Below are 17691 nucleotides of genomic sequence, written 5' to 3'. Positions count from 1 at the left end.
TCCCTCCTTCCCCCCCCCCGGCTGCCATCCTGATGGACTGCCAAGGTAGGGAGATGGCTCCCAGGTGCTTGGCAGCCTGCTTCTGGCAACTCCCAGCCCATTTCCCAAACACCAACTTTTTATTTCGGGGAAAAAAAAACTAATAAAATAAAAAAAAATAATAAAAAGCAAGTTCTCGCAGGTAAATAGCTTGAGGTTTCCAAGAGGTGTCAGATGAACGCGGGGTCGGGGAGGGGGGAGCGTGAGTGTGGGGAAAGTGGGTGCCGGGAGAGAGCAGAGACCTGCTGGGCTGCACGGGGGAGGGTGTCTCAAGTCACCGCTGCCCCTCGCATTTCGGGGCAAACACTCGTGACTTCTCCTTCACCCGGCACATCTGCAGGGGAGCGCTCCCGGGCTTCTCCCGGGGCCGGGGTCGGTGCCCGTGCAGGCTGTGCCGTGCGGGACCCGCGGAGAGGCAAGGAAAATTTTCTTCACTTTGGTGTCAAAAGAGACAAGCCCCGATTTGCAAGGCGCGGCGGCCATATCAAGAGCCGAGCTAGCTGCGAGGGAGCGGGGCTGTCTCCAAAGGCGCCCGCCACTGCCTCTATTTCTTTCATTTCCCCGCCTGCCATATAGTTTACCTTTTGTTTATTAGTGTAAAGCCACAAAGCAAAACAGATGGCCTTCTTCCAGGGACTTGGATGTGTTAAAGTGGCATTTGCATGCCAATGAGGGCATTTCAATATCGAAATCTGGATCTAAACATTGCTGGAATCCGGATCTGCAACTCGGCTCCCCCGGTGTTGACTTAATGTGCTAGAAAGAGCGGCCATAAATTATAGCCTAAATGCGGGAGACGAGACACTTGTCAGTGCGTCAATCTGCGCTGGGCTGCGGCAAAGAATCTTCTCTCCTTCCAAGCCGAAACCTCACTTTATCCTCTTTTTTTTTTTTTTTTCTCTCTCTCCTGTTTTTTTTTTTTTTTTTTTTTCCCCCTTTTTTTTTTCCACAGCTCCGAATAATTTCAAGCGACGACACCCCCAAACCTCCCAATCCTGTCTCGTTTTCTTATTTTATGGTTATTATTTCGATGCATTCAAACTCCCAGGGCAGGTGGTGTGGGCGAGAGGACCGAGAACCTCCTGCCCACCCCACGTGCGGGGTTTCTAACAGAGAAATAGCACTGGCAAGCGGAGCGTGCTTTGGCCTGACGGAGTCACTCAACTGGCCTTCAGGTTGTAGGGATCCTTTTGTTTTTACACCATTTTTTTCTATTTTTCTCTCTAGAGTCTCAGGGGAAAAATGAAAAAAAAAAATCAAACCAAAAAAAACCCCAAACCACCCACCAAACAACCAAGCCGCGTTCAAATGTCAAACGGAGTTTAGCATCTTCCTATCATACTTAAGGCCAATTCTGCTGTTCACCTTTAAAGTTTACTTTTGGAGGCTATTGAGATGCTTTGGTGTTTTCCTCTGGGGCAATCAGATTGAAACCGATCAATATTTACTCAGTCTGAAAGGGCTGTTGAAAAGGCAGCTAACAACAAACTGCTTAGCTGCTCTCCCCTCTTTAATCTCAGGTTCACCGAAAGTTCAAGCAGAAATGAATTCAGTGATGGGTCACTTTAAAATAAGTCCCAGTGCTTAATCTCGCAGCCTCGGCAAAGGCAACAATTACAGAGCCATCCCTCTCTCCCCGTCCCTCTCGCCGTCTCCCCGGCAGCGGCAACTTTCCTCCCCTTGCAGCCCAGCGCTATTTTTTGGCTCTCACCCGCTCTTTTGCCGAGGCAGCGGCCGCTCCCGCACCGCTCGGGGCTGCCCCGCACCTTCCCACGCGGGGACCGTGCGTTTCCCAGAGGGGTGACAGGGGGGTCCTGGGGTAAGGGAAGGGATGCTCGGGGCTTTATCCCCGCAGAGATAAGGGTCAGCTGGGGCGGCCGGAGGAGCCGGGTGGCTGCCTGCCCCCCTTCAGTCCTCCCTGGGCAAAGAGGAGAGAGAAACCCGGGCGCAGCGCTGCTAATTGCAGGGACCCTTCGGAGGCCAAAGTTCACGCAATCGCTGCATAGATGCATGCTTAACGGGGATTTATTAGTACCTCTCTAATGGCAGCTCACGCTGGAGGGGCCAGCGGGTTTTCACCAGCAAATTGCTGCTCAGGACCCCCTGACACCCCGAGGTATTGCCCGGGGACCCCTCCGGCCGAGCATCTCCGGGCCGGGCACCGCGCCCGCTCCTCCGCTCGCACTCGGCCCGGGGGACGTTTTCTTTTTTTTTTTGGGGGGGGGAATAATAATCGTTTCGGCATATTTTCCTCATAAGCTTAGGAACAACGTTCTTTGCTTGTTTTCCCTCTGCAATTCTGCGCCAGCTTAGTAAACTACAAGAAATAAAAAAGGAAATACAGAAATTATTCAATGAATAGTATATAAATAACATCATAATATCGAAAATGACTCAAATTATTTCTTTCTTTGCATCTTTCTTTTTTTCCCCTTTCTCCCTTTCTCCCTTTCCAAGGCAAACATTCCTTTTCTCCCCCAGGCACACTACTTGGCCGGCTTGCACTGTTAACATTATTCTTTTATGGTTTATGTGTCATAAAATATTACAGGTCACAGTTACTCCTGTTTCAGGCTCAGAAAGACCATTGAAATCAATGGGGGCTCTGGGAAAAAAAAAAGTCTTCCCTTGTGCTTAAGAATCTGAGGGCAAACTTTGTTGATTTTGATCATGTGAGGAGCCCTATTTGCCATATAACTTCAAAAGGATTACACATTTCAGTAATACGAGCAGAAATTGGCCCGGAAAAATGCTTCCGCGCTATTTTTTATAGGGCAGTGGCATATTTTAAGCATTTGTTCCACACGGAGAATGTTTCAGCTATTACTTTTACAATTATTTTGGCTTTCCGATTTACATTCCTTGAAAGTTTATATCTCGTAAATTTAAATCAGGACTATTGATTCTTATAAAAGTGTGACCGGATAACGACTAGCCTCAACAGAGACGATGAAAGCAAAAAACAGTTCGTGCCTTCTGCGGGTGTTCAGTTTATAAATACAAACTCAACGCTGCGAAGTTTTCTCTCCATTCACGACTGTAAAAGCGGGGGAAAAAAAATCAAATAAAAACAAATTTAAGCCCAAACGAGCCCAGAGAGGCGCTACCGTTTGGGGACAGCGAGAGGACACGGAGCCAATCTCAGCCACGAACTTTCCCCTAAGCTCACGTAGGTTTAGGATGCGGTGCATCCCAAAGCAGAGGGATGGGGAGCACACGGGGGCTCACGGAGCGTTTCGCGACTGCTGTGGGAAGAGGCTGGGCGGCCGGGGAGCGACAGCCCTGCCCCGGCTTCCCCGTTACTGGCATCCCATGCGCTCGGCTTGGCGCAGAAGTATTTCTGTGTTTGCTAATCCCAGCCTATTCTGGTTTTAGCTCGGCAGGCCACTGGCCGCCAGAGGAAAACCGAGTAATACGGTATCGATTATTAAAAAAATAAAAAAGAAATAAATCCCGGGAAATATCTACTTTGATTGAACGCTCCGCTAACGCCTTTTGGAGGGATCGATTGCATTCACAGCTGTCCTCGGGTTTGATCTTCGGGAAGTGACTAATAGAAGGAAAATTCGTTGTGCGCACCGTGACAGGAACCGAGGGAGCCGGCCGAGGGGCGGCGGGGCCGGGATCCCCGGTGCATGCACCGTCTTCACCGGGACAAGGCGTACAGCCGGGCCGGGAGGGACCGGGGAGGTCCCGGGGGTCCCCGTCCCGGTGGCTGCCTGAGCCCGAAGTGGCACCGCAGAACCGAGAGAAGGGCATCGCGCTTCTGGGCTCCTTTGTGTATTAATGCAGCTATCAGCAAATCCCTGATAACCTCCCTCTCCCTCTGTCAACACCCCTCAGCTCCGGCCCGGGCTCGGGGAAGAGGGATGGGACCTGCCACCAAGGGTCCTGCAGCAAGAGGTGCCCCTTTTGGGGGTTTCTCGGTGACAGATGTTGACGTTTCTAGGGAGCTTGGTAAACACAGGGTTGGACTGGACTTTTTCATAGCCCATGTGGTTTTCATCATTCCCCGTCAGGCTCAGACCAAAGGCAGGAGCTTCCCTCTTCACACTCCTCATCCCCTCTCATCTTCAGCAGTCACTCAGCTCCGGTGACACGGAATAAAGAGCAGAGAAAACACAGGAGACCAGGTTCGCTAAGCAGTGAGAGGAGGTGGGGGTGAGGATGGGGCTAGCGGTGGGAACGGGGGGAGTGGGAATCTGTGCCGCGGCACGCAGGGAGCCTTCAGGTGCAGAGCACATCTGTGCGAGTCTGACTGCATCTGGGGACAAACCAGGGTGAGCACGGCAGAGGAGGGAGGTAAGAGCCTCAGAGCATAACCACTTGCCCAGACTTCTCACTGGCTTCCTAGGAAGGTGAAGGTCAAAAGGGGCTCCATCATGACAGTAGGAACTTTTATAGTTTTAACTGAAATTCCTTTGTACCAATAAAACATTTTTTTTTTTTTTGACTTTTGCATCGAGTCTACTACCTAAACAAACTCCCATGCAAAACATCAGTTACACTGGAAATGCCATGCAAGCCTCAATTCACATTCTTGACTTAATTGTAAAATATTCCCTCCAGCACCCAGCAAAGATGGAGACTTTAACCAGTCTGTTTTGCAAGAAATAAAATCCCTGCAGCATTGCTCTGTAACATCAGTGGATTCAACATTTGTGCATAGTTCTGGGGACAGATGGATCATAAAACAAACTGTGTTGGTTGGGGTAGTGCTGTGTTCCTCATGCTGTGTTGGGGAAAAAATAGTTTAAAAAAATAAGGCTGTCTAGAAACTGAAAGGTGATCCCATCTGAGCTGAGCCATTGAAGAGCCATGCATATTTCACTGTGCAGAAATATTATATTGGAGGAACCCTCCTTCCAGAAAACAGTATTAGCATGAACAATATCTTTAGACATGGAGGTGGGTATTGCAGACAAGTAAGACTCTGTGGGGCTTTGCAATTTATTACATTTCCCTCCTCCTCCCCCATATATTTTATTTTGGCATTTCCAGCAGTGCTAGGAGGCAAAGCAATGATCATGGAAACACAGTGATGCAAAAAGGGTTGGAGAAGGCCCATCCCCTGGTCAGAAAAGGATGAGGATGAGGATGAGGATGAAGATAAACATTCCAGCTCACATATATATGAACACATGTTTTCCCAAAGAACATAGATTAATTTAACAAGCTATCATCCTAGCTTCTTTAAAATCAGCTCATAAAATGAAATATTTAGATGTTAGCAGAGGATTGTCCCTGATCCCATGATTACAGTGGTGTTGTGTGGGACCTGCTGTGGCCCATTGCCCAGGGAGTTTTGGCTCACCTGAGCCCCACTGGTCTGCAAATCAAAAGATTAGGCTAAGAGAATATGAAAATCCCCCAGTAAAGATACCTTTTCTCTCTTCAGATTAGATCTTTCTCACCCCAGGGTTTTGAATGCCATGATAAAGCACATAAGGAGCATAAAGAAAAACACAAAATTCTGCTGAGACCTCTCCAATGATCTCAAATTTGACAAGAGACTATAGAAATAAAAAAAGTCTCCATGAAAGCCCCCTTTAAAACACAGTGGTGTGTTTTGAGACTGGTTGACCATATAGGTTGCCTCCCACTTTCACTAAGGCTGAGACAGAACAAGACATGACCATTCCAGTGAGCTCTGGATCAGTACCTACTGCAAGCTCCATATTCAACAATGTGCAAAAATTTCTCCTCTGCTTTTCACTGAGAAGGCAGCAGGGCAGGCTGTAGACTGCAAGCAATGGAAACCCAACAAGCAATCTGGTCTGGTCAGACCCTCAAGTTTTTTCTTTTTCTTTTTTTTTTTTTTTTTTTTGCATTGCATTGCATTGCACTTGTGATCTAGCACTGCTTGGAAAGGGGAAGATAAAGCATTTAAAATAATTTCTGCTACCAGAAAAGACATTTTTGCTCACCCTACAGAGTGCATGTGATTCAAAATAAATGCAAATCATTGAGGTTTAAATGAAAATCTGATCTGCAACCTTAGCTATGATCTTATTCAAAATCCAGGAATGAAGAAGGCTCTTTGGTAACCAGTCTTAACCAGGGTTAAATGCAGAATGTATAATGGGACCCTCTTCTGCAGACCTTATTCATTACAATCAGTGCAGTTTTGCCTTAGAAAATACTGCAGACAGGGTTTTTTTGAGCCACTAACCATTTTTCAATGTGACATTTTGCAATTTAAAATAATAAGTGAAAATTAGTTACCACAAATGCAGCATTTAAAGCAACAGTGAGCCCATGTTAACATTGATTTCTCTCTGTGTGTCTCCTTCTCTCTTTCTTTATAAAACTTATGCACTCTGTCGATACAATACTACCCCCTTTGATAATAAATCTGTTGTTTCAAGCGAGGATGCTACCATTTCCTTTTCCATGTAATTTATAGCTATATTGATTCTAAAGCTCCGGTTCTCTATTTCCCTCCTGTTGTATTAAAAATGAGTTCTAATTGCAAGGCAAATGATCTTTGGTCAAAGCACCTCACAGAGTATTTTAACTGTGGCTAAGGAGATTTAATTTGATTAATAGAGAAATGAAAACCTCGAACATCTTAAATGATAATTTTCAGCTTAGTGGAAAAGAGAGGCAGAGAAAGAAGGGAGGTTAATGGAGCCAGGGAAAGCTTTAATAGATCAGCACGAGCAGATGTTCTTTTGCTTTTCTGTCAACAATTCTGGTTTGTTGTGCATATAGAAAAACAAGCTTTTCAACTCTCACCATGATTTCAGCCTGTTGCCAGCTTTGCTTGCCTGCAGGATATCTGCTTATCTAGCAAGGGAGCAGGATCAGGCCTCCTCCCCTTTGGTCTAGAAGCAAAACAACCTTTCACATGAGCTGTGAGGTTTGTCACACTCCCCCTCCTCCGCACACACTTTTTCAGCCCTTAGATCTTTATTTCATAAAATTCCTTTCCTCTTAGAAACTGAAAAAAAACCTGACCAGGAGATGAATGGAAAAGCTGAGAAATATTAACTGCATTCAGGTGTGCGTTTGCTGAGGGGAGACGAAAGGAGCTCGGCCCCTTCCTTGAGGGCAGTGTGTGCATTCATCCCCGTGGCCCTGCTGTCGATGTGCAGCTGCATGAGGTCCTCTGCACCCTTGGTGTCTGCACCCGGTATGCAGCCTCAGAGGGAGAAGAAAGCTGCTAAGCAATAGGGGAAATTAAAGCAGCCATTCTTCTCTGTGAAGCATCTTTGGTAGCTACTTTGCATGCTGGAGGGTCCACGTTGAATGAACAGTGATATATGGGTGCATGGGTGTGTCTTTCAGGATTTAGGATTTGGGTTTAATCCTTGGAGCAGGTATTTTGTTTAGCGCATTTCCCTATCAGTCCAGAGTAGCAGCACTAAAGGTGATGGAGTCCAGTTTGAGCTTCAAAATCAGGTTTGTTTGTCTCTAAACATTCTCCAAGGCGAGGAATAAGCATCAGCCTTTGAAACAAAACAAAACAAAACAAAAACAAAAACAATCTGCATTTAAGAGAAGATTAAATAATCTAAGATTTATCATTCACTTCTCAGTGGGTAGGACTTCACTGGAGTAAAACATTTAAAGTAGAAAATGCTTGCAGGCATCAAATAGAAAATTCCCTTTCATCACAAGAGGCTAGCTCCTGCTCTATTTGTGCTGTATAAAAGGCCCAGAAGTTCCAATGGGAACTGTCAGAAATGGGACAGTGGAAGTAGCCCCAGAGTCACTGTCTGTGAGGTAAACTATATCTGATCTCAAAGAGAAGAGGGTGGGAGGAAGGAATGAAGCTTGTCAGCAGCCCTGTCTTGAAACATACCTGCCCAAGGTGGGTTTGTCCCACGGCAGGCACGGCAGTCTGCTCCAAAGATCCTGTCAACTAGATGTCAAGACATTCCTTCAGCCAGCACGTGTGAAGACCCCTTTGGTTGTGAGGAGGAGTATGTGCGCTTAGCCAGAATGTCACTCTTAAAATTACTGCTTTTTCTTGTCCAGTTTGGACACACTCAAAGGGTGAAGACTTGCAAAAATTCTTACTGAGACAGAGGGGGGAAAGGAATTTTTCCTTGTATACAGCTTACACTTGTATTTAAAAGAAATTGGGGGAGGTAGAGAGGGGAGGAAGATTCATCTATATGTTTTCCAGATGCTTATCCACATCTATGAGACCAGCTCTTCAGGATCTCATCAGTGCTCCAAGTATTTGCAGGATCCAAGTATTTTCAGGACTTCATTAGCTTACTTTCTCCAGCCTGTGCTCGTAGTGCAGCACTTCCATTGCTTTTATCCATGTTAGGATTAGAGTGGCCAAAAGGCAAAGCTGATGTGGGTCAAGAAGGGGGACAACTTTGCAGGTTGAGGAGATATCACCTCCTTTCCTGGTCACACTGAAATTGCTGAGATGCATGGTCAGGTATTCTAAGCTGCATCTCATGAGACAATGTTGTCCCTTAATGCATCTTATCATTTTTTTAGGTTTTTCCTTCCAGGTTTCTGCACTGGTTACTCTAGCTTGGCTCCCATTACCCATAGTTTTGTGCTTTTGTGCGTAACTTAAAAACTGCTTTTTTTTTAAAAGTCATGTGGCTGAAAATGAATGACTTGACGTTTTTATCCATTTTTTTAATAAAAGCAAACATTTTTTTTTCTTCCCTCATTTGTTTGTTCATTTCTTCCTACCTTCCTTCTGCTTTGCCATTCTTCCTTCTGTCTTCCCTCCCTCCCCTTCAGACAATTTGAAACTATTACCCTAGTCAGTCAGGTGTGAATGTAAGGTGCATGCACCTCCATTTCCTCTCTGGAAGGCCCCAAAAGATTTACATGGGTGTATGTATGGGAAGGAAAGGATGCTGTGTACTTCCCCAGATATCTATTGGCCTTTTCTGTGCATGGTTTTAAAGCAATGCTTTGATCTGATCAACAATAACTCTGCTGAGGCCAAGGATGGTGTTTTACTCTCATTTGATATTTGTTTGTGGTTTGCTGTTGGTTTCATGACTTCCCTTCATTCCTTCATGCTGTAATTCACAGACTCAGACTCCTGCTGCAGGGGAAACATAGAAAACATTTTTTTTTCCCTTGCCACAATGTGTTTTCTAATAGTTGCCTCCTTTTCTTCTGTCCTTTCTTCGGCTTTAATATCTTTCATAAGTGTTACCATCTGCTTGGGTGCCTGGTATTACATGTTGTGAACAGGGCCAACAGTTTTGGAGGGGCTGGGATGGTGTTGTTTACTACTGTGCATAATGAAGATTGTTGTCTTTGCCTGGGGCAGGTGGGCTGGGTTCTGCATAGAAATGCAGAACATGTGCTGGTTTCCAGCTACCTACTTTTCTCCTAGAATGAGGTTGAGCTAGCGGCGCTTGCTTAGTATGCAGTGACTCCTTTTCCTGCCATTTTCTGGCCCTTAACATGCTTAACCTTAGAGAGAAAGACACAACATATTGTGATGCTACTAACTGGCCGAAAAGCACTATCAATTTTAGAAGTGATAGGTGCATGTCAGAATCAGCATAATTAACTGGAATGACAATCCTGTTAAATGTGCTTATGCCATTGCACCGGCAATAAAGCATGTGTAAATTTACAATTAAGGCCTGTCTTTCTTCTATACCTCGGAGAGTAGTGACAAACATTAAGAAGTTGTATAGCATCAGGAACTGAAGGGAGGTATTTATCACAATAAAAACATCAGGTGATGCATTTCCTAGATTATCGTACCTTTTTATGCAAATACTCTTTTTTTTTGCTGGAAATTTCAGGCTGAGTAATAATTATATTTCTGATCTGAAAGGTGATATTTCACTCTCTGGATTTTTTGTTTTCATTTGCAAGATGGATGATGACCATACTGTTTACCCACTTTGCAAAATGCTGTTTGAAATAGCCCTCGATCCACATTATGCATCAGGCTGTACTTTCTTTACGCTGGTTGCACTGAACTTTGTGTAGCCAAAGAGAAATTTTCAGGGATGCTGTGAAATGTTTTCCTACATTGTACAGAGATGCTCCCGCTACGGCGGCTGCTGGAGAGCATCAGCACAAGCAAGATAAAGGTGATTTAAAGTGCGTCTGTGAGTCAGGCGGTGAACTGACAGCCATCTTTAACCAGCCTGCCCCTGGGATGACCCTGAGCTCAGCTGGTTGTGAGATAGTTGGGTCTATTATGGGACAAAGGATCATATGTCTGACAGGATGCAGAGAACACATTATAGGATCACAGCTGAGTAACAGTGCAAGACATAATGTACATTTATTTGATGAACAACACAAGCAAATCTTGCCAAGAAAATTTAATTTCAACTATTTTGTTTATTCCAAGTCAATCTCTTTCTGCCGCCTATTTCAAGAAATTCATATTTGCTAGCTTTTTCTCTTCTAGGAACGAAACAGATGATCATGCTAGCAAAATTTATAAAGCTTGCAGAATGTACACTGATAAATTCATATAATGGACTTGCACATTTCTATTGTATTTCCTGCTTCCCATGTGGGCTCAATCTGCATCTATTTGACATTAGATTTCTAACATCTTCGCCTAAAACCACATATAATTTGGTCAAGTGAGGCTGGGAATGTCAGAATGAATGGAATAGCAGGGGAGAAAGAAAGCCATGGGCTTGAAACTGCATACGGTCTTGTATGTGTGTAACTGCTCATGTGAGCAGTGCCAGGAGAACACAATTTGGTGTGACAGAGTTCTCAAGAAGGAGGAGAAAAATCTGAGTAACTTTCCACACTGAACTTCCTTCACATCTACTCTTAAGAATAAGATATTGTAGCAAGGAATCTGATATCCACCATTTCAGTACAGGGTAAACAGCTGGTGGAGACACAGGCAGTGGTAATCTATAACCTTGCACATTAAAAACAAGACTAGCTCCAGCCTCCCCTCTGTAGAGCTCATCGTATGCCATGAAAGAGAGAAATTACCATGTTGAGGATGTGGAATTGGAGGCTGGGGAGGGAAGAGGTTTGCCTGAGCCACTTGGCTGGTCAGTCCCCAGCCTCCACGTCCTGACTCTGCTGCTGCCCACGTCCCATCTCTGACACAGAGGTGTGGGAGGCTGGGTGTTGTGATGCTTCAGAGCAGCACTCAGCACCCAGGAGGAGTGCAGTGCTGCACGGTCTCTGCCAAAACAAGCCAAATGGCTAGTAATGCCTGAGGTGGTTAAGCTGCTGGTGTGGTACAGGAGAGAGGCGGGAGCATCATGTCTGTCGGAGGACAAGTCTCTGCGAGGAAGGCACAACCATGGCTGCTGGAGCCGCAGATGGTGTGGAGCCCCAGTTCCTCTGTTGCCCCAGGGTCTGGCTCTGCCGGGTAGGAGGCAAAGGCTTCAATCAGCAGAAGGAAAATTGAGCATTAACCCCCCACCTTCCCCACTGCCCCCCGGCCGATGTGTTGGGGTGAGGAGAGTGGCGCGATGACGTACCACACTGCAGGCAAGGCCGGGAGCGGCTCTTCACCTCCAACAGCTTCAGAGGGGATGGGGGGTTAATCTGCTTCCCAGGCCCCCATGTCAGTAGCCACACGTCCTATTGCTCTGGGCAAGCTTGAACCTGGCTCAGAGTCCTGTACAAACAGCTCACTCTTCACAGAGCTGCTGCGCGGGGTGACCTCTCCTAATACATGGCTGGTTTATATTTGGGCTGATTGCTTCCAAAGGGGGAACGACACAAAGTGATTCAGCGTGACCTCATTAGCTCGGCTCACACTGGTAAATGGATGACCACCATTAGGAAGGCTCTGTTGTGGCAGTGCTTCCATCGTATTACCTGTGGATAGTATCATAATCTTGCTATAACCTGCTGCAAAGATTTATGCACTATGCTAACTTGTGCACTACAGCTGCTTTCTGTCTTATAAATATTGACTTCTGTGCCAAAAACAACAACTTGGTACAACAGGAATTAATCTTCTGCTTGACTGATGCATCTTTACAGACCAGTTTGTCTTTAGCAAATAGAGCTCAAGAGAGTTCTATGATTTAGAAAAATACTTTATAAGTTGATCTAAAATATAGGCTGTGATAAGCAGAGGCATCATTAAAGTGACATGGGGGCTATATTTTGCCTTCTAGATTTTCCTAACTGTACCATCTGTTTGTCATCTTGTGTGAAATTTTAAAGAAATTGACAGACTCTGCATCTTGAATCTTTTCTGTATTTCACAGTTTCTCTGATAATTTATCAGACTATCCAAATGCTTTTAATTCACTCAATATTTAAAAACAATAATATTTTTTTTTAATAATAAAAAAGTATCTTTAGAGGAACCTTGTTTATCAAAACACTTACAGATGTTATACCTTTTGTCCTCAGCTATAGCACTACAATGCGAGGGAAGCAAAGTGCATCCCCCACCTAGTGCTAGTCACTAAGATGAATTCACAATATTGAAGTATTCTGGAGTTGTCAGCAAATAACAATTTATGGAATCAAGGTACTAAAAAGATTAAAAGATAGAGCATTATCTCATCTTATCCAAGTTCCTTCTAAGAATACTTTTGTACTATAGTTATTAAACAAAGATATTTGTCTATGCAAAGGAACCATTTAAGATATTAGGGGCAAATACAAGTTTTCCATGTTTTAACAATGGCCCTTTATTGAAGTTTGAGTTTTCAGGGCTTCAGTTACAGACATTTTTGTAAGTCTGTTCTTACTGTGCCTAAGAGTGAGAGAAGGTGAGTACTCCCTGCTGTGGTGGAATTTTTGACTTGACTATACTTGTACTGATCATGGAAAAGTCAGGAAAGTGTTGTGGTTTAGGACAAGATCAGCTCAGCTGTTACCACATATTATGGTCTTATATTCTACAGGCTAGATCTGACTGACTTAAAGACAAATTTTTATTTGTGTGGAGACTTCAGTGCTGCTTCTTCAATGACTTTCAGGAAGCCTACTTCCATGTACCCCTGAATAGGCAGGCTGCTGGCAAAACTTCTGCTCCAGAGGTGAAATTCATGCCTCTGAAATGGAGTCAGTCAGTGAGTTGTCTCTAAGTCTCCTAGGCAGCTGTTTCCTAGGCAGCTGTTTGGTTTGTAAGTACAGGGCTTATGTTTCTTAGGAAAAAAAAAATACTGTAGGCATATAATATGAACAAATTAGTTGTTCTTTAGAGAGCTTACTTGTTACATAGTGAAATTGAGTTTTAAATTTGATAAGCCATTAGCTTTGATTTTTTATAGTTAATTTCCATACTTTCTCAATGCGTAGGAACTCAAGCAAGTATGGCTTGTTTGTACTGGCTGAGCTTTATTGCAATCCCAGAAATGGAATGTTAAAATTTCATGATGTTTTATCCATAGAGAATATATACATCCATGCACTTAAAATTTGGTGCAGAGTGTCTTCAAACAAGAATTGTTTTTATCTTTTCAGGGGGGACAGCTAGGTAAGGTAAACCAAGACTGAGTTTTAAGCTTCAACCCTTTATGGATCCTAGCAATGCAAATATTCTCATAGGGGAAAAGAGTATTTATTTTGTGGTCAATCCCCTAGAAAAACAACTGAACTGATTAAAATCATTTTCAATCAATAGGAATTGTAATCAGTAGGAATCTTCATCAATAGGACCTTGGATATGTTAACTGAGAATTCAATTTCTCTTGTGATTATAAGCTCTACAGCTATTTAATTACTACAGGTGCAATGCTTTTATTAGAAATAGGTTCATTCATAGTGAAATGCACATAATTCAGGCATTTTTTAATATATAGTTCTAAGTAGTAGCAAAGATTGTTTTACCAAAAAAAAAAAAAAAAAAGGGAAGTTACATGGTTGGAATCGTTAAGTGGGTTGGAGCTAGATACAGATCTTCTGTAAGTGCCTGATAAACTGTACAACTAATTATAAATATGCCAAAGCACAGATGTGATCTTCAGTAAATACATGTTCATGCCAGTATATTAATGGATTTATATGAAGGAAATAAAAACATTTTGAACTCTAGGAATGATGAATATATGGAAAGTAGCATGAGCTGTAGTTTAGATGTGCTAATTCCTGGACTACAGACTGCAAGGTAGGAAACCTTATGATAGTTTAAGTCTTATTTTAAATTTAAACCTATGAAGGAAAGGATATTTGGTTCTTTGTTCAGTACCTTTCACAAATGGGATGGTTAATCGATACCACAGTAGTAATTCCAGTTGTTCTTCTGTAACAGAAAGCCATGCCAGATGCTGGCACTTTGGTAGCATTCTTGATCTGTGGCTCAATGAGCATCAGTGGGAGCTGTGGCTGATGGCCCAGGACCGGCCACATTGCAGTGGCCAAGTCTGTACAGGGGAACCCTCACCTCATCTACAAACACTGCCCACTCTCAGTGTGTCTGTCTGTGCTCCTGCAGGGTTGGTTACCCTGACGCTTTTTTTCAGGAAGCTATGATTTCATTATATACAGGTCAGAATAGTCCCTTTGTTTCTGAGGAAGGAAAGATTCTGTGGAGAGAGTTTCTCCCTTACACAGGTTTAATCTTGAGACCTTAATCAAACAAACAGATCACAGTCAGTAAAGTACACACAATGTTTTGGGTTTTCATAGCTCTGTTGAGCCATAGTCCACCAACTCTTCAATTCCTGACAGTACTGGGAAATAATTTTTGGTGTGCTACCCAATCTTACAGACTTGCTTAGGCTGTGACACTAGCAATTCCTTCCTACATATATACAGCAAAGCACAGGCAATTCCTTCCTACATATATACAGCAAAGCACAGGCATTACTCTGGATTTCTACCTACGGAAAACTATCCTGTTGCTTCAGACTCTGAAAGCAGTCTGAAGCATGAAAGCTTTCATGCTTGATCTCAGGATATAAAAAGACTTTTTTTTTTTTTTTTTTTTTTTTTTTTCCTGCTGAAGACTTAAGAAAATTTCTTTGATCCAATTTTAATTCACAAAAGAGTAAGGTAATTAGCCTTTTTACAGACTACAACTTAAAAACAAGCAAGTAAGCAAGCAAACAAACAAAACAAAAAAAAAACATAGAAAAGGATATCTAATCTTGGTGTCTGAATGTTCTTCCAAGAATGCCAACAGACCCTAGTGTGCTCTTGGCTGTAGTAACTAAATAAGTTTGAACCTATTTCATCTGATGGGCCTCCTAGGCCTAGGCAGATATTGATATGGATACACAGTTCCTATTTGAAATTCAACTACTTATCCTTCATAAATCATCACGATGCTTTTATTTATTTTTGTAGCTGCAAAGTGCTAAGCATGTTTTGTTGGCCTGATTTTGTATGATGACAGATAAAAGCCTATAAAATAGCAGACGATCTGAAATAATACCAGCAGGAATATGTAATGAAAGCAAAGTAATAGTGTTTACAAAATCAAGGCTTATCATGCTGTGTAAAGCAAGGCTCTTATTTCAGCTGCATTCAGATCTGAGATCTCCTCACTGGTTTTGTCTTAATAACAAGCACACAGCTCATACTGGCAAATAGAGCAATCCCTATTGAGAATAATATGCCTGTTGTTGTCATAATGGATCTCCACTGACACATTTAACAGCTTGAAGGTATACACTTCAGCCACTATAACTTACATTAATTAATCTTTATTACATCATTACTGCCTTATAAAAAAAAAAAAAAAAAAAAAGCAGAACCCCTGCAAGAACTTGTCATTGATATGAATATGCCAGACTTTAGTAAAGTTAAAGTTAAACTTTATTTTTAAACAGAGATGCTCTAAGAACCTTGTGCAAACAGCAAGGCAATAAAGCCAGTCAACTGAAACTCCATTCTTCATCACAGTAAAGCATAACGGTAGCATATTCTTATCTGATGATGAGTTATGGATGTCTGTGTTTAGAATTCAGAGGATTACTAAGGAGATTATCTGATCTGTCAGTCACACTGATATCTTGATGGGTTGGAATACCGCTGCAAATTTAGCATAGTGTCTTTGCTCTAATGTTCATTCTGGATGTCATGGTTAACCAACATCTTAATTACATATAATAAATACTTTTTCCAATGGCTTATTATTGTAATGCAAGTCTCAGTAGTGCCATGTAAAGAGAGTCCCTAGCTGGGAATCACTCAGAGCTGCAGGGTTCCACCGAAGCACTACTACAATAAAGAATTCAGCAAGCCTCACCCATAATGAGCTGAATGAATTTGTTTCTCACCTGCTTTGGAAAATAAGCACACTCAGGCCTTACCAGCGGACTCAAATGACCATACAGAAATTCCAGGTACAGTGAACATAAGCCATGGCATCACGGCCAAGCACTTGGATGCAGAACTAAGTAACTAAGTTGAAATAATCAACACTGCTGCTGTACTGTTTGTTATGGTGATGAGAAGATGCCTCAGTGTAGTCAGCTGAAAATAACTTCTTTGATTAACTTACTGACCAGTGTCTTGGTGTCTAGTAGGACATGGAGTTTTTGTGTTGCCCTGTTGGCCTCCATTGGCAAGTTTACCTCTCTTTTTTACCTCACCCTCCCTGCTTTCCTAGGACTTTTTTTTTTTTTTTTCTTTTTTTTTTTTTTTCATCCCTCTGTCTGTTTGCTTGTTTCACAGGAGAAAGGGCTTTTTGGTGAGGAGAGAAGGCTTCCCAGGGAGAGACAGACACATAGCTACATGCTACCTGAGAATTCTTGGTATGGAATAAACAGAATTTTGCATGAACAGCTATGTAAGATGTCTTGGAGATAAGGAGCAGGGGTATAACAATACAAGGCACCAGAGGAGGGATTTATAGATACTCCCCAAAGCCCAGTAAAAACATCTGATAAGAGGGAACAAGCAGTTTCATCACAGCACTTCTTCATTTGCATGCTTCAGATTTCTTCAGCTTGTTATCAGTGCTGTTTAGGCAACCCCAGGTCTAGGACTGCTGAAAGACCTAACTTGACTCAAACATGAAAGCTTTCTGAGGTGGCAGCTGCCAGGGCTGACTGCTCTGCATCATAAACTCAAGTGGAATTGCAGCAGGATGGTGATAGTGGGCTGGCATTGCCCCCTTGTAACTCTGCAGAGGAAGGGAACATGACTTAAATAACAGTATCCTTTAAAGTATGGCTTTGCTGAGGGAAGCTGGTTTCACCAAAAATTGTTATTATAGGATACAGCTACATCTATAAGGGTTTATCAGCATAGAGGCCAAGGATGAGTTTCAAAGGCTGAGTGCTCACTCTTACAGCAATGCAAACTCCTCTGTGCTGTGCACTGCACCTTCATCTAAAACGTACTTACTTAAAACCTAGATATCTCAAAATCAACACCATAAATTCTCTGCCTGGGCACTGAAAACAAGCACAACAGTTACATGGGGTAGTATGTATGACATGTTCCTCTTGTCTGCAGATGAGCACAAAGCAGTAGCTATCGTACACATTTCCTGTGACTTTCTGCCACAGCTGAATACAGAGAGTACAAAAAGGACCCATAACCCATAGCTAGGCTAGCTGATGAGAGAGAAAATATTTCTGAGGAAGATCTGAGAAGGACTCAAAGGATTAACAAATACGAATTCCAGTGGTTACATTTCTAAATTCATGGTCGGGCTCTATTTATAGCCATTTCACATGGAAGCCCTTGTGTTCCTGTCTCTAGATAGCACTAGTATGAAGTATGTAGATATCTGTACGAAGTACCCTTGAGTATTTGCTTCATGATTGCTCACATGCTTATCCCAATGGGAAA

Source organism: Aythya marila (genome assembly GCF_965140915.1).
Source record: "Aythya marila genome assembly, chromosome: 2".
NCBI lineage: Eukaryota > Metazoa > Chordata > Aves > Anseriformes > Anatidae > Aythya > Aythya marila.
The sequence above is the reverse complement of the archived record's forward strand: the minus strand, read 5'-3'. Positions refer to the sequence as shown.